At 41.1% G+C, this 12,120-nt stretch overlaps 1 long non-coding RNA gene across 1 annotated transcript; it reads right to left on the reverse strand.

Annotated features, from left to right (window-relative positions):
* Positions 1-337: 337 nt before the first annotated feature.
* On the reverse strand, positions 338-4,811 carry LOC133130053 (uncharacterized). Its single transcript, XR_009708903.1, has 4 exons — positions 4,703-4,811; positions 1,562-1,626; positions 583-622; positions 338-473 (listed from the first exon to the last, which is right to left on the reverse strand). It is a non-coding gene; the product is annotated as an uncharacterized LOC133130053 (long non-coding RNA).
* Positions 4,812-12,120: the final 7,309 nt, after the last annotated feature.

A 12,120-nucleotide genomic window follows, 5' to 3' on the forward strand; every position in this document is an offset into this window, starting at 1 on the left:
TTGTTCTCTGACCAACTGTTGTGGTCAGAGTTTCAGTTGTTGGTGCTTTACTTGTAGTTGGAGGAAGATTTGTGGTGGTTGAAGCTTCAGCTGTAGTTTGAATAATTGATGTGGTTGGAGCTGCTGTTGCAGTTGGGGCAATTGTTGTGGTTGAGGCAATTGTTGTTGGTTGCCTTATTGTTGTTGTGGGAGTTTCAGTTGTGGTTTGCCAACTTGATGTAGTTGGAACTGCAGCTTCAGTGGGAGCAATTGTTGTGGTTGTTGCCATTGTTATTCTCTGACCAAGTGTTGTTTTCCGAGTTTCACTTGTTGTTGGTGCTTTCCTCGTAGGTGTCGGAAGATTTGCCGTGGTTGGATTTCCAGTTGTGGTTTGACTACGTGCTGTTGTACGACCTACAGTTGTAAATGGTGCCATCGTTGTTGTTTCACCAAATGTTGTGGCGTGACTTTCAGTATTTGGAGCTACAGTTGTTCTGAAACATACATTTTGCCCGTTTTACCAATCTAATTTCAGATGGAGTTTTTTTCAGCACATTTTATAATAATTTCAAATGATACATTTATTTGTATTATCATACTTACAATAGTCCTGCACCTCCATTTACTGTCCAGCAGATATAAACTGTAGTTGAATAAAAATGTTCAGTTGTATTCACATCATATTATTTTGCATAAACAGGCAAATCCCTCACAACCATGACATGGATGTAACTTTAGGGCCAGATTTACATACACAAAGCTCACAGTGCAAAATGCAGCCTGTGAGAATGTGTTGGAGCGGTCACAGTCTGCCTTAAATGAATGTCTTATTTACAAAGGCTACAGCTCATTCCACAACATAAAAGCAAATGCAGTGCTGGACAAAATGTGTGCATATTTCAGCTGTGGCGGCTATTTTTGTTTGAATTAAATGTGCAATGAAAATCAGTATTGCCGTGATCAAATGGGAATGTTTTTGGGATGTAGACAGTACACATTTTATTTTTCCAAGAAATACATAAATTGCTGATTTATTCATCTGACCACCCAATGAAGATATACAGTAACATATTGCACTGATACCACACCGACAGTCAGAGGAAGGAAAATGTATGAGAGGGGGGGAATATGGGAATTGAAGTGTAGAATAGACTTGTTATGATTGCCAGTAAAACCAAGGAAATGGTAGATCACCACTAGAAGTATCCGAAAGTATTTACTCAAGCACACACACTCATAAACACACAGTGTGCATGAGACCGTAAAGATAGGAGGTGGGGATGGGTTGTGCCAAAGGGAAATCGATTTTGGAGGCAATGGTCTTTACCACTGGGCCACCATTGCATGATACCAGACATAGACATGATCAAATCAAAAATATAGACAGTAATTTGGCATGTTATTAGATTAATGGTATTGTATTAAAAATTATTACATTATTCATCAAAAGAATGTGCAGCACCTGGTTAATAATAATATACTAAATAAATATACTAAATAAATAATAAAATACTGTTGAATAATGATGGCTTAGACAACAATACTCTGCATTAGAAGCAAAGGAAAGATATAGCCTACTTACCCATGGTCACAAAGACCTTTATTTTTCTCCTGGTTTTTATACCATGATGTATAGAGAGAAACCATCTGAAAAGAAACAGAGGCAACACATCAATGACCATGCAAACAGAGATGTCATTGACTTTGCAGATAGATTTCTATACTTGTCTATCTTGATATGTGCAGGTATTGACAACATTGATTGATAGACAATGTTGAATGCTGATCTCTCTGCGATCTCACTCCATCCTCCTATCCTTCCTGGCAGCTGCAGGGATCTGCAGCACAGCCTTAGACTGCATTAAGTCCTATTTCTCTGGCCGAACCTCCCAGGTTACCTGGGCTGGTAAAGTATCAACCCCTCGTCCCCTTGTTACAGGAGTTCCACAGGGCTCAGTCCTCGGTCCCCTTCTCTTCTCCATCTACACCAGATCCCTTTTCCCTGTTATATCTGCTCACGGCATGCTGATGATACCCAAATCTTTCTCTCCTTTCCCCCATCTGACACACAGCTCTCTACCCGTATCTCCACTGCCTGAGACATATCACAGCTGGATGGACAACCACCATCTAAAGCTCAACCTAGGTAAGATGCAGCGGACTGAGACTATTGTGTTTCGGCAAAAAAAGTCATTGTGATTTTATGCCAAATAATGGTGACGTTTTACTCTTTAAATTTATTTTGCGATGCCTATGCATAAAATTACTGAGGTAGACAGTAAAAACAGTGACATGACCAAATTTTATATTGGTGAGCATCTAAATACATTCTCAAATGTTATTATTATTCAGTAGGGGAGACTGGAGATGGTTGTCATTCTTTTTACTCAGTTGTGACTCACTCAATTTCAGCATGTCACATAAGAGTAATTTCAACACTAGTGCAACCCTCCTGTTATGTTGCGGGTCAAATTGACCCATTTCAAAGTTTGAAAGTCCAGGAAAATTATGACAAAACATTTTTGCATGAAGCCTTTTCTGCTGGGCTTAATTACTGTAATGAACATGTAAATGAATTAAAAATTTGTAATTTGACGTGTTTGCAACCCCCCCCGCATGTCTATATTACACACATACTTTTTGGGCCGGCAGTGATAATGGAGGATACAAAGGGTAAAATTATCAAATTTAGACCAAAACTGATTTGTTTTCCTTTTCAATATGAGAGACAACCCAACCGCACACGCACATGCACATGCACACGCACTCGCACACTCACGCACACACATGCACACGCACACAATCGTGCACACACACAGACATAGACAGGCACACAGACAGACAGAGAGAGACAAAGACACACACACACATACACACATATAAACACACAGAATTTCTTCCTGGACCCCAATTACACCCCTTCCCACACTTTCTGCGGGGAAAATGCGAAATGTATCAAATATCAGACGAGAACGGGAAAACTCCACCCACACTCAGGGAGGATGGGCAATATATAAAAGGGACCCTGCATGTAGTCCTACCAATCTCTCAGAGGTTGAAAAGATGAGCAATATGAGCAGAAGAATGACAGCCCAAGTGGCTCTGGAACTCATGGTTGGCATTTTATATAGCACCTTTATCCAAAGTGCTATACAATTGATGCTTCTCATTCACCCATTCATACACACACTCACACACCGACGGCAATTGGCTGCCATGCAAGGCACCAACCAGCTCGTCAGGAGCATTTGGGGGTTAGGTGTCTTGCTCAGGGACACTTCGACACAGCCCAGACGACTGCTCTTACTGCCTGAGCCATGTTGCCCCACATCTTTGGTCAGGATAGAGGAGAAGTATATGAAAGGGGAAAGTTTCTGGAAGTGAAGATTATCTCGAGATCAATTCTGATCATGATGATGCATTTTCAGACGATGAGGGTTATGTCCCACGCCCATCAAATCCAAGAAGGTTTGATAATCGTGTGAAAGGAGCTGGCAGACGGGAGAGAGATAAGCTGGCAGCTATTAGTACAGTTTGGGACAAGTGGGTAGAGTGGCTGCCACTGCTCTACAACCCAGGTCCTAATGTCACCGTGGACGAAAGCCTGGTGGCATTCAGAGGTTTAGGCAATACATGCCTTCAAAGCCAGCAAAATATAGCATAAAGATGTAAACATTGTTAAAAATTAAATGTAGTTTCAACATGTATATTTCAATTTAAAGGGTCTATTTGACACCTAACAGAAGAGATGTGTTGTTTGAATTAATCAACGTGCCCCCATAACACACTATTTAAAAAATGTTGGAAAAAATAAATAAAATAAAATAAGAATGTGTTGAAACAAATGTGGTGAAAGGACTGAAAAAAACTTTTCATCAGTAACCATTATCTGTAAGAGGTGAAAAACTTGATTACACTAAATATTAATTTAATTGATATTAATTGAGCTAAAGATAATGTTTATGGAGAAAAATATGTTTTTTAAACTACTTCCAGATGGTGAAACATGCACCGGGTCAATTTGACCCGGGAACATTATTGCTGCTCCCTAAAGTTGAACATAACAGGTAATAGTATGTATACCTTGTATCCTCTTGCATTAATATAAGAAAAAGTTAAAAACTCACAAATACAACCTGTCACTTTGTGACAACCAACCCTCGATACAGGGTCATTTCTGACCGTTAGGACAACACGAGGATTAAATGGGTCATATTCATAATTCACTGGCTTGGTGATCTGTTTGGAAGACGTCAGATTATAGCAAACAATAGTAAATAAATGAACGGACAGCTTATAGTTATAATGATTTTGTTACCTTTTCATGTAAACAATTGTGTTGCATGGTTATTGGACTCCAAAATTGGTGCCAACTTATGACTGCAGGCTATCAATCGACTAAAATTTAGTCTTTCTTTGACATCGATGTTTCAGTTGAAAAAAAATAAAAAATAGACCAGCAGAATATTGCAGACTTCAAATGTGCTGACACCATCGGACATTTCTATGCACGGTTTGAAATTTTTTCTTTGCACCGAGATATTGCATAAACTCGTCATTCGCCTTGTTCACGGGTTCTCCTCTGGCTACACACCCTGCATTCTTTATAGGTCTACTGTGAAATCGTGTGTTAAGCTGAACTTACATTTTGTAATTGCTGTAAATTTTGCCGACAATAAACACAAGGTTTACAATCACAGGTTAGCCTTTAAAAAAAACTCACCCCATCTCCTTATCAAATGACATATTTGAGAATGGTCCAAAAAGCGATCACTTTGGAAATTAAATCTCTTCTACAGGCTACAGAATAACACCGCTGCGGAGTAAACTCCTCTGAGAATTAGCGGACTGGCCCTGATCACTTTGCCAGTTTTTTAAGGGTGTGTCAAGGGCGTGAAAAAAGTACGTTTTATTAATTTCAACACTCACTGTTTTGCTTGACAAGAAGAACATAGGAGTAGGCTACGACCTCAGAACAGCAAAGGGCGTATAAACATTGCACAGAAATATACATTCCAAACAAGACAAAGGAATGTCGCAATTGCACCTGTTCTGTAAAGGTGTGGAGTTTAAAACCGGCGTCGTCCCTTCATACAGCCGATTGTCACTAAAATAAAAGGTGAACAACCACATTCCCACCCTCTACCATCTGAGCCATTTGTTTCAATATGAACAATGATTGTCATTGATGTCAATACGCATTTTTCTGTCGGGATCATGTCGTGAACCAGCAAAACACGTTATAGCCTTACCGTTGCTTCTGGGGTGGTGGAATAATTGCCTGTACTTGGCGAGAGGGGGAGGAAGTGGTGTATGTTTAGACTTGATTTTAGATGTTTGACGAGCACGTAAGGGGGGGGGGGGGGGGGGGGGGGAACGGGGTGATTAAGCCGGTCTTAGAGGAGCTAATGGAATTGTAAAAGTGCAAACGTCCGTTGATTAATTAAATATATATATAGATATACTGTATGTATTTTAATATTATTACAACATGACTGAATGATTGAACATAATTTCCTCTAAATGTTCTCGTAAATATTTGTGATGATAAAACGATTATATATTCCTGTGCAATTACAGTCGAATAATTGTGCTACTAACAGACCGGTAACGGCGTTTTACTCGAAAGGTATACCTTGCTAAAGCTATTTACTTTTCTAGGCGTGTTCCTTTAGGAGGTTGCTTAGTCAGAGTTTCTACGTGCGACGTACTCCAGGAGTGATTATGACGTATATACAATTTTGGTCAAATCCTCCCTGTGCGGAGTTTGTATGTTCTCTCCGTGTTTGCGTGGGTTTCCTCCGGGTACTCCGGTTTCCTCCCACAGTCCAAAGACATGCAGGTTAAGCTGATCGGAGAATCTAAATTGTCCGTAGGTATGAGTGTGTGAGTGAATGGTGAGTGTGTGCCCTGCGATGGACTGGCAACCTGTCCAGGGTGTATTCCTGCCTTTCGCCCAATGTATTCTGGGATAGGCTCCAGCCCCCCTGCGACCCTGTTCACGATAAGCGGATTAAGATAATGGATGGATGGTCACCTCGACCCGCTACGCCACCTATTAATACGTCTTCTTTGGCGTTTTATTGAAATTATTTTAACATATTTGTCATGGTGCCTTGGAATCAGTGTTAATTTGCCAGAAGCATCATCACATTACAGGCGTAATTCACTATTTTCTATGATTAGCTGACGTTTTCAATAAAAGCGCACCAAGAAGCAAAACGCACCAACACGAGAACAACAAAAAAAGAAAAAAGAAGAAAGAAGCGGTCCCACAGCTTCACAGCAAACGGAATGGAGATATTGTTATAGGACGTGACGTGGAAATTATTTACTACCAGCAAAACAAAGAAAGAACTATGGTTAAAGTGTGCCCACTCTCTCCAGCCCACAGAGAGAGAGAGTGGGAAATCGTCAGTTTATAAATATCATTGAAAAGGCAATTAGGGAACATGTTCAATAAAGGACAACATGCATCCTTCGTAATGTAAAATAGTATTATTTGCGACAGTCCCATTAATGTGGTATTTTATGTAATACTATTAGCCATCTACAACTGTAGAATTATTAGTGTGCATATTGCCGATTGAGATGCAACTAAGAGCAACAGCTGATTTCAGAAGCTTGCGATCGTAACAATGGTGACCACTAGCGGAGTGAGCTGGCAACGTCCGTCTATACAGTATAGCTAAGAATGGTCCAGACCAGTGGTCTCCAACCCTGGTCCTGGAGAGCTACTGGGTCTGCTGGTTTTCGTTCTTACCCTGCAATTAACTATAATCAACTGCTCTAATTTAATTAATTAACTCACCTCACCTGGTTACCTTGGTCTCAACAGGTGCTGATTTTAAGGTGAAAACAAAAACCAGCAGACCCAGTAGCTCTCCAGGACCAGGGTTGGAGACCCCTGGTCCAGACCAACCTTACAAAAGTACGACGTACAGAAGGTATACTTAGCTAAGAATGTTTCAGGAAACACGCTGAAACCTAAAGGTACAGCTTAAGGTACAACTTACGAACGACGTAGCGCTAAGAAGGCTTCGGGAAACGCAGCCCATAATTATAATAGAACCATATATAATTATTGCTAAGCTTTAAGTTGCATGTCAATTGATAATTGACAAAATATAACACATTTAGCCTATTTTTTCATTTTTTTATTTTCAATATAAAACCCCTTGAGATTTACGATCTCATTTTCAAGGGGGTCCTTGCAGGTAAAACAGTTATTTGATCTGTACAAAACACCAAAGGAACAGCAAGTCTGTATGTATATGTAAGGCAGTTTATCTGCTGCGCCACTAGGTGGCGTTGTAGCCCTCAGTTATCGACCAGAGTTTGTTTATTTTAATGCTTTTTGATCCTTCTGATATACCGTAGGTTTGATGCGTGTTGAACGTAGGACGCCATTTTATTTTTAATGTACGTCCATCCATCCATCCATTATCTTAACCCGCTTATCCTGAACAGGGTTGCAGGGGGGCTGGAGCCTATCCCAGCATACATTGGGCGAAAGGCAGGAATACACCCTGGACAGGTTGCCAGTCCATCGCAAGGCACACACACCATTCACTCACACACTCATACCTATGGGCAATTTCGACTCTCCAATCAGCCTAACCTGCATGTCTTTGGACTGTGGGAGGAAACCAACGCAAGCACGGGGAGAACATGCAAACTCCACATGGAGAGGCCCCAGCCGACCAGGATTCAAACCCAGGACCTCCTTGCTGTGAAGCAAGGAGGTGCCGCCCTTTAATGTACGTTATCAACCTTATATGTAAGTCACGTTATTTCTGTGGGTGAAAAGAATATCAGATTGCTAAGTAAGTACCACACTGAAGTTTTTATGAGCTATACTGAATGTTAAACTGTTAAGCAGTTAAATGCTGGGTAATTTGCATAACTAGCAATTTTGTTTCTCTATAAAATACCGAGTGGAATATGGCTAGCAATGAGATGAAATGTGTTATGGTAACAGCTACAGGTTGTTGAAATGTATTAGCATTAGTTACTGTGATGCACTAGCATGTAATTGTACAGAGCACAAACTCAGAATGTACGTTATCAACCTTATAGAGACTGTGCTGGAGAATAAAAAACCATCTCCCCACCATTCCCGAACCCCTTTGTCTCCCGCGTGGATTCCTTCTACACACAACCGTCCGCCAAATAATTATAGAACACAACGCAGAGTAGCAGCGGGTCGTTGGAGAGCGAGAGAGACAGGGTTACATATAGATAATCTCTGTGCTTTTTGTATGATAAATCAGAGTCAATCCATAGCCCCAGATATTTTACACACACAACCTTAGTGAGCAGCGCACCAGGTCAGATGTAAAAATAGAAAAAAATATCAGTAGCAGAATTAAGCCTTTGCCTTGTACCCTTTCAGATGGTTTTCAGATTCTGCCAGAACATCAAAGCTCCACCCTCTCTGATGTGATGTAACATGTACTGGCATAGGTGGTATGTAGCCCTGCCTTCTGTGGCAACATCTTCTACGGGCTGCACAGCAACCACACAGCAAGCCAAGCACTGTAGCGCAGGGTATGACAGAGAGTGGGGGAAAAGGGAGGGAGCATACACTGAAGACACATAGATGTATAGCTCATTGAGAGACAGGGAGACAAAGACAAAACATACACAGGAGACAGAAAGAGCACAGACACACACTCAATCACTCACATTATTTTTCTGATGCAGCGACGGCTTGATTTTCAACATCAGTTGATGAGTGTTGTGAGAAACGTCAAACAAGAAGTTGCTTGACTGGTTGACACAAGACATCACCCAGTCGCTGGTATGCATCTCATTAAGTAAGTTGTTACTGGGAAGCGTTTTGACAGAATTGAAGCAAGGATTGTTCCATGCTTTGATATGTACAGTACCCAAAGTATAAAATAAAACTACACAAAGTCACAAAAGAGGTTTGTGTTCACATACAATTTTCTCCAGATTGGTTCAGCATTGCATTGCATTGTATTATAGACTTTTAGCAGACACTTTTTTCCAGAGGAACGTACAATAAAGTGCAAATCAGAACCAGGGACAAATGTGCTGAAGACTCTAGAGGGAAGTACGGTTCCAAGTCCTAGAGTGATCACATAGATAAGAAATTTAACCTCGGTAGAATAATCAGATAAATTTACAAGTAGCAGTATCACAGTTGGCAGCTAGAATACCCCGAATACTAAAATAATTAAACACAAGTGCCATTATTACTTATAGCATACACATAGTAAACATGGCTAATTATTACAGTGAGGTAAGGGAGGGAAAGGTGCAGCCTGAAAAGGTGAGTTTTCAGTCTGCACTTGAAAGTGGTCAAAGACTCCTGACATCCACAGGAAGGTCATTCCACCACCGTGGGGCCAGAACAGACAGAAGTCATGACCGGGAAGTGCAGGTGCGATGTAGGGGAGGCATCAGGCATTCAGAGGTATAGGGTTTGATTAGTGTTTGGATGTATGCTGGTGCTGATCCCTTAATTGACTGGTATGCGAGCAACAATGTTTTCAATTTGATGCCATGTGAGCCATAGCCAGCAGCCAGTGGAGGTTGGTGAGCATTACATTACATTACATAACATTTGGCAGACGCTCTTATCCAGAACGACGTACAGTTGATTAGTCTAAGCAGGAGACAGTCCTCCCCTGGAGCAATGTGGCCCAATGGCTGTGCGGATCTTATTGTGGTTACACCGGGGATCGGACCACCGGCCTTGTGGGTCCCAGTCTTGTACCTTAACCACTACGCTACTAGTTGACTCAGAGCAGAGGGGTGATGTGAGTTTAACACATTTTTGTGTTAAAACATTGTTACTAGACCATTGTAAATCCCTTCCTATCATTGAAAAAGGCTCAGTGACATGTTGACTCGCCCTCTGCCTGTTTTTATAGTCCTTAAATTCGGGTTTCAAAATATACAGTTGACGAGCCATCCCTCTATACCAAAACACTGTATAGCTGTATGATAATTCAAGCTCATTGGTTGAAAATTGGTTCCAAAGGCCACAGCCAATGGTGTGGGGGTGTTTCAACGTCAGCGCGTTTACAGAGAAGGGGGAGGGATAAACAGTGGTTGTGGTTTCAGGTTGTTTGTTGTTGCAATTCCTCTCTTGACCATTAAAAGTCTTAAATTACCTATTGTACCTTTAAGGCTGCTTTGATTAAATTATTCCAAGCACCGTGGCCATAACACAAAACCATTCGAACAGAAACCACATTAGGTTTCCTGAGCCCCAAAATAGGCACCAAGTGAAACTTCTGCATGCTGCTTAGTTTCCCAAAAGTCTTTGCTTTGGTGCAATTGGGAGTTTACTCATTTCCATCAAGGCACCAACTGTAGGCTATGGAAGAAAATATTGGTCAAAAAGATTTTAAATGACTATATTTGTATTTATTCACTTAATTTTATGCAATCCAAATTGCAGACCCCCTCTTTGCAACCATGAGACTTCCACTATTACAGACACGCAAGACAAACACTGCACACAACACGCTTTACATTTGACCAAAAACAGTAACAGTAATAAACAACGCACAGCGAGTGCATTTAAAAATGTTTTACCGCTTAAAACAAAAAGTTTACCTGAGTCCGCCAAACAAAACAGGAACCAGGTGGTATTTCTTGAGGGGATTTTATTTTATTTTTATTTTTATTTTTTTTTGTTCATGGAAAGTGCCAGGTGGGAGGGGCTATGCCCATATAACTCTGGGCATTTATAGCTCCAGGAGAGGGTTGACTGGAGAGTTTTCTTTTTTTTGGGAGTTGGAGTTGGAGTTGGAGTTGGAGTGCCGTGGGCCTACTTTCCAGGCATAGCCGAAGTACACGGCATTTTTATTTGTATTTTCCTTTGTTTGTGTTGTTCAGTTTTCTTCTTAAGTTTATTATTATTATTATAATTATTTTGTCGTTGTAAATATTTCTGCACCACCACCATCGCACCTGGAAATAAAATACACCTTCAGCACCTCATCACCACAGTCCCTCGTCTGTGTCCTCCACCCTCGGCGCACCCCAACAGGAATCCTTCCTCACACTCTGCGGGGGACCCCGAACACTCTCCTCCCAAACCCTAGGGAACCCAAAGACACATTCTTGAATTCTAACTTTAAAGTGAACTTTGAACAGTCAGTCCCAGAAATTGTAGAGAGTGATCAGAATATGTTCATCCCTGCTTGCCAAGGCTTTCACAATGTGATAATGTTCTCTGAAGGGGGCACCAGGCAGGCCAGGCCTCCTATTATTACCTTATTATTACCCAATACAAGAATGCATTTGATATGGTTGAATTGTCCTATTATTTTGAAGTCCTGGAGCGGTTTGGGTGTGGAGAAAGTTTTAGTAAGTGGGTTAGACTTTTATTAAAGGATCCATATGTTGAGGTAGTGACTATTTATACTTTATCAAGACCAATCAGGATCAATCGAGGGAGCAGGCAAGGGTGTCCTCTGTCACTGCTTTCATAACTTTACATACCTGGGTATACAGATTGTTCCCTGAAGAAAAGAACTGCTTCAAATTTGACTTCAGTTTCTTAACAGTGCCAGCTTCCTAACAGAGGCAACCATATTTGTGCCAAGATTGGCTGTATGTTTCAGGTCATTGTCGTGCTGAACCATTGCCTCAATCTTGCGTGTACTCTGGAGCAGATTTTCTTCAAGGACCTCTCTGTATTTGGCTGCATTCATCCTTTCCTCAATTCTGACCAGTTTCCCTGTCCCTGCCGCTGAGAAGCACCCCTATAACATGATGCCACCACCATGCTTCACCGTAGGGATGGTATTAGCAATAGATGCCTGGTGTAGCCAGATAAAGTGCTTGGTGTTCTGCCCAAAGAGTTACATTTTTGTCTCATCAGACCAGATAATCTGTTTCTCCATGCTCTCAGTCCAATGCCATATGCCTTTTACTCAAGAGTGGCTTCTAGAGTGGTCTAGCCACTCTACCAATTAAAGCTAACAGGATGCACCTGTCGATAATTTGCCAAGCCACAGCAAAGGTTCTGAATACTTATGTAAATGAGAGATGTATTTTTAATACATTTACAAAACTTTCAAAAGACATGTTTTCACTTTGTCATTATGAGTGTGGATAACTATAGATAGCTTATACAAAACTATAGATACAAGCTGG

The sequence above is a fragment of the Conger conger genome, chromosome 6, assembly GCF_963514075.1.
Source record: "Conger conger chromosome 6, fConCon1.1, whole genome shotgun sequence".
Classification (NCBI taxonomy): domain Eukaryota; kingdom Metazoa; phylum Chordata; class Actinopteri; order Anguilliformes; family Congridae; genus Conger; species Conger conger.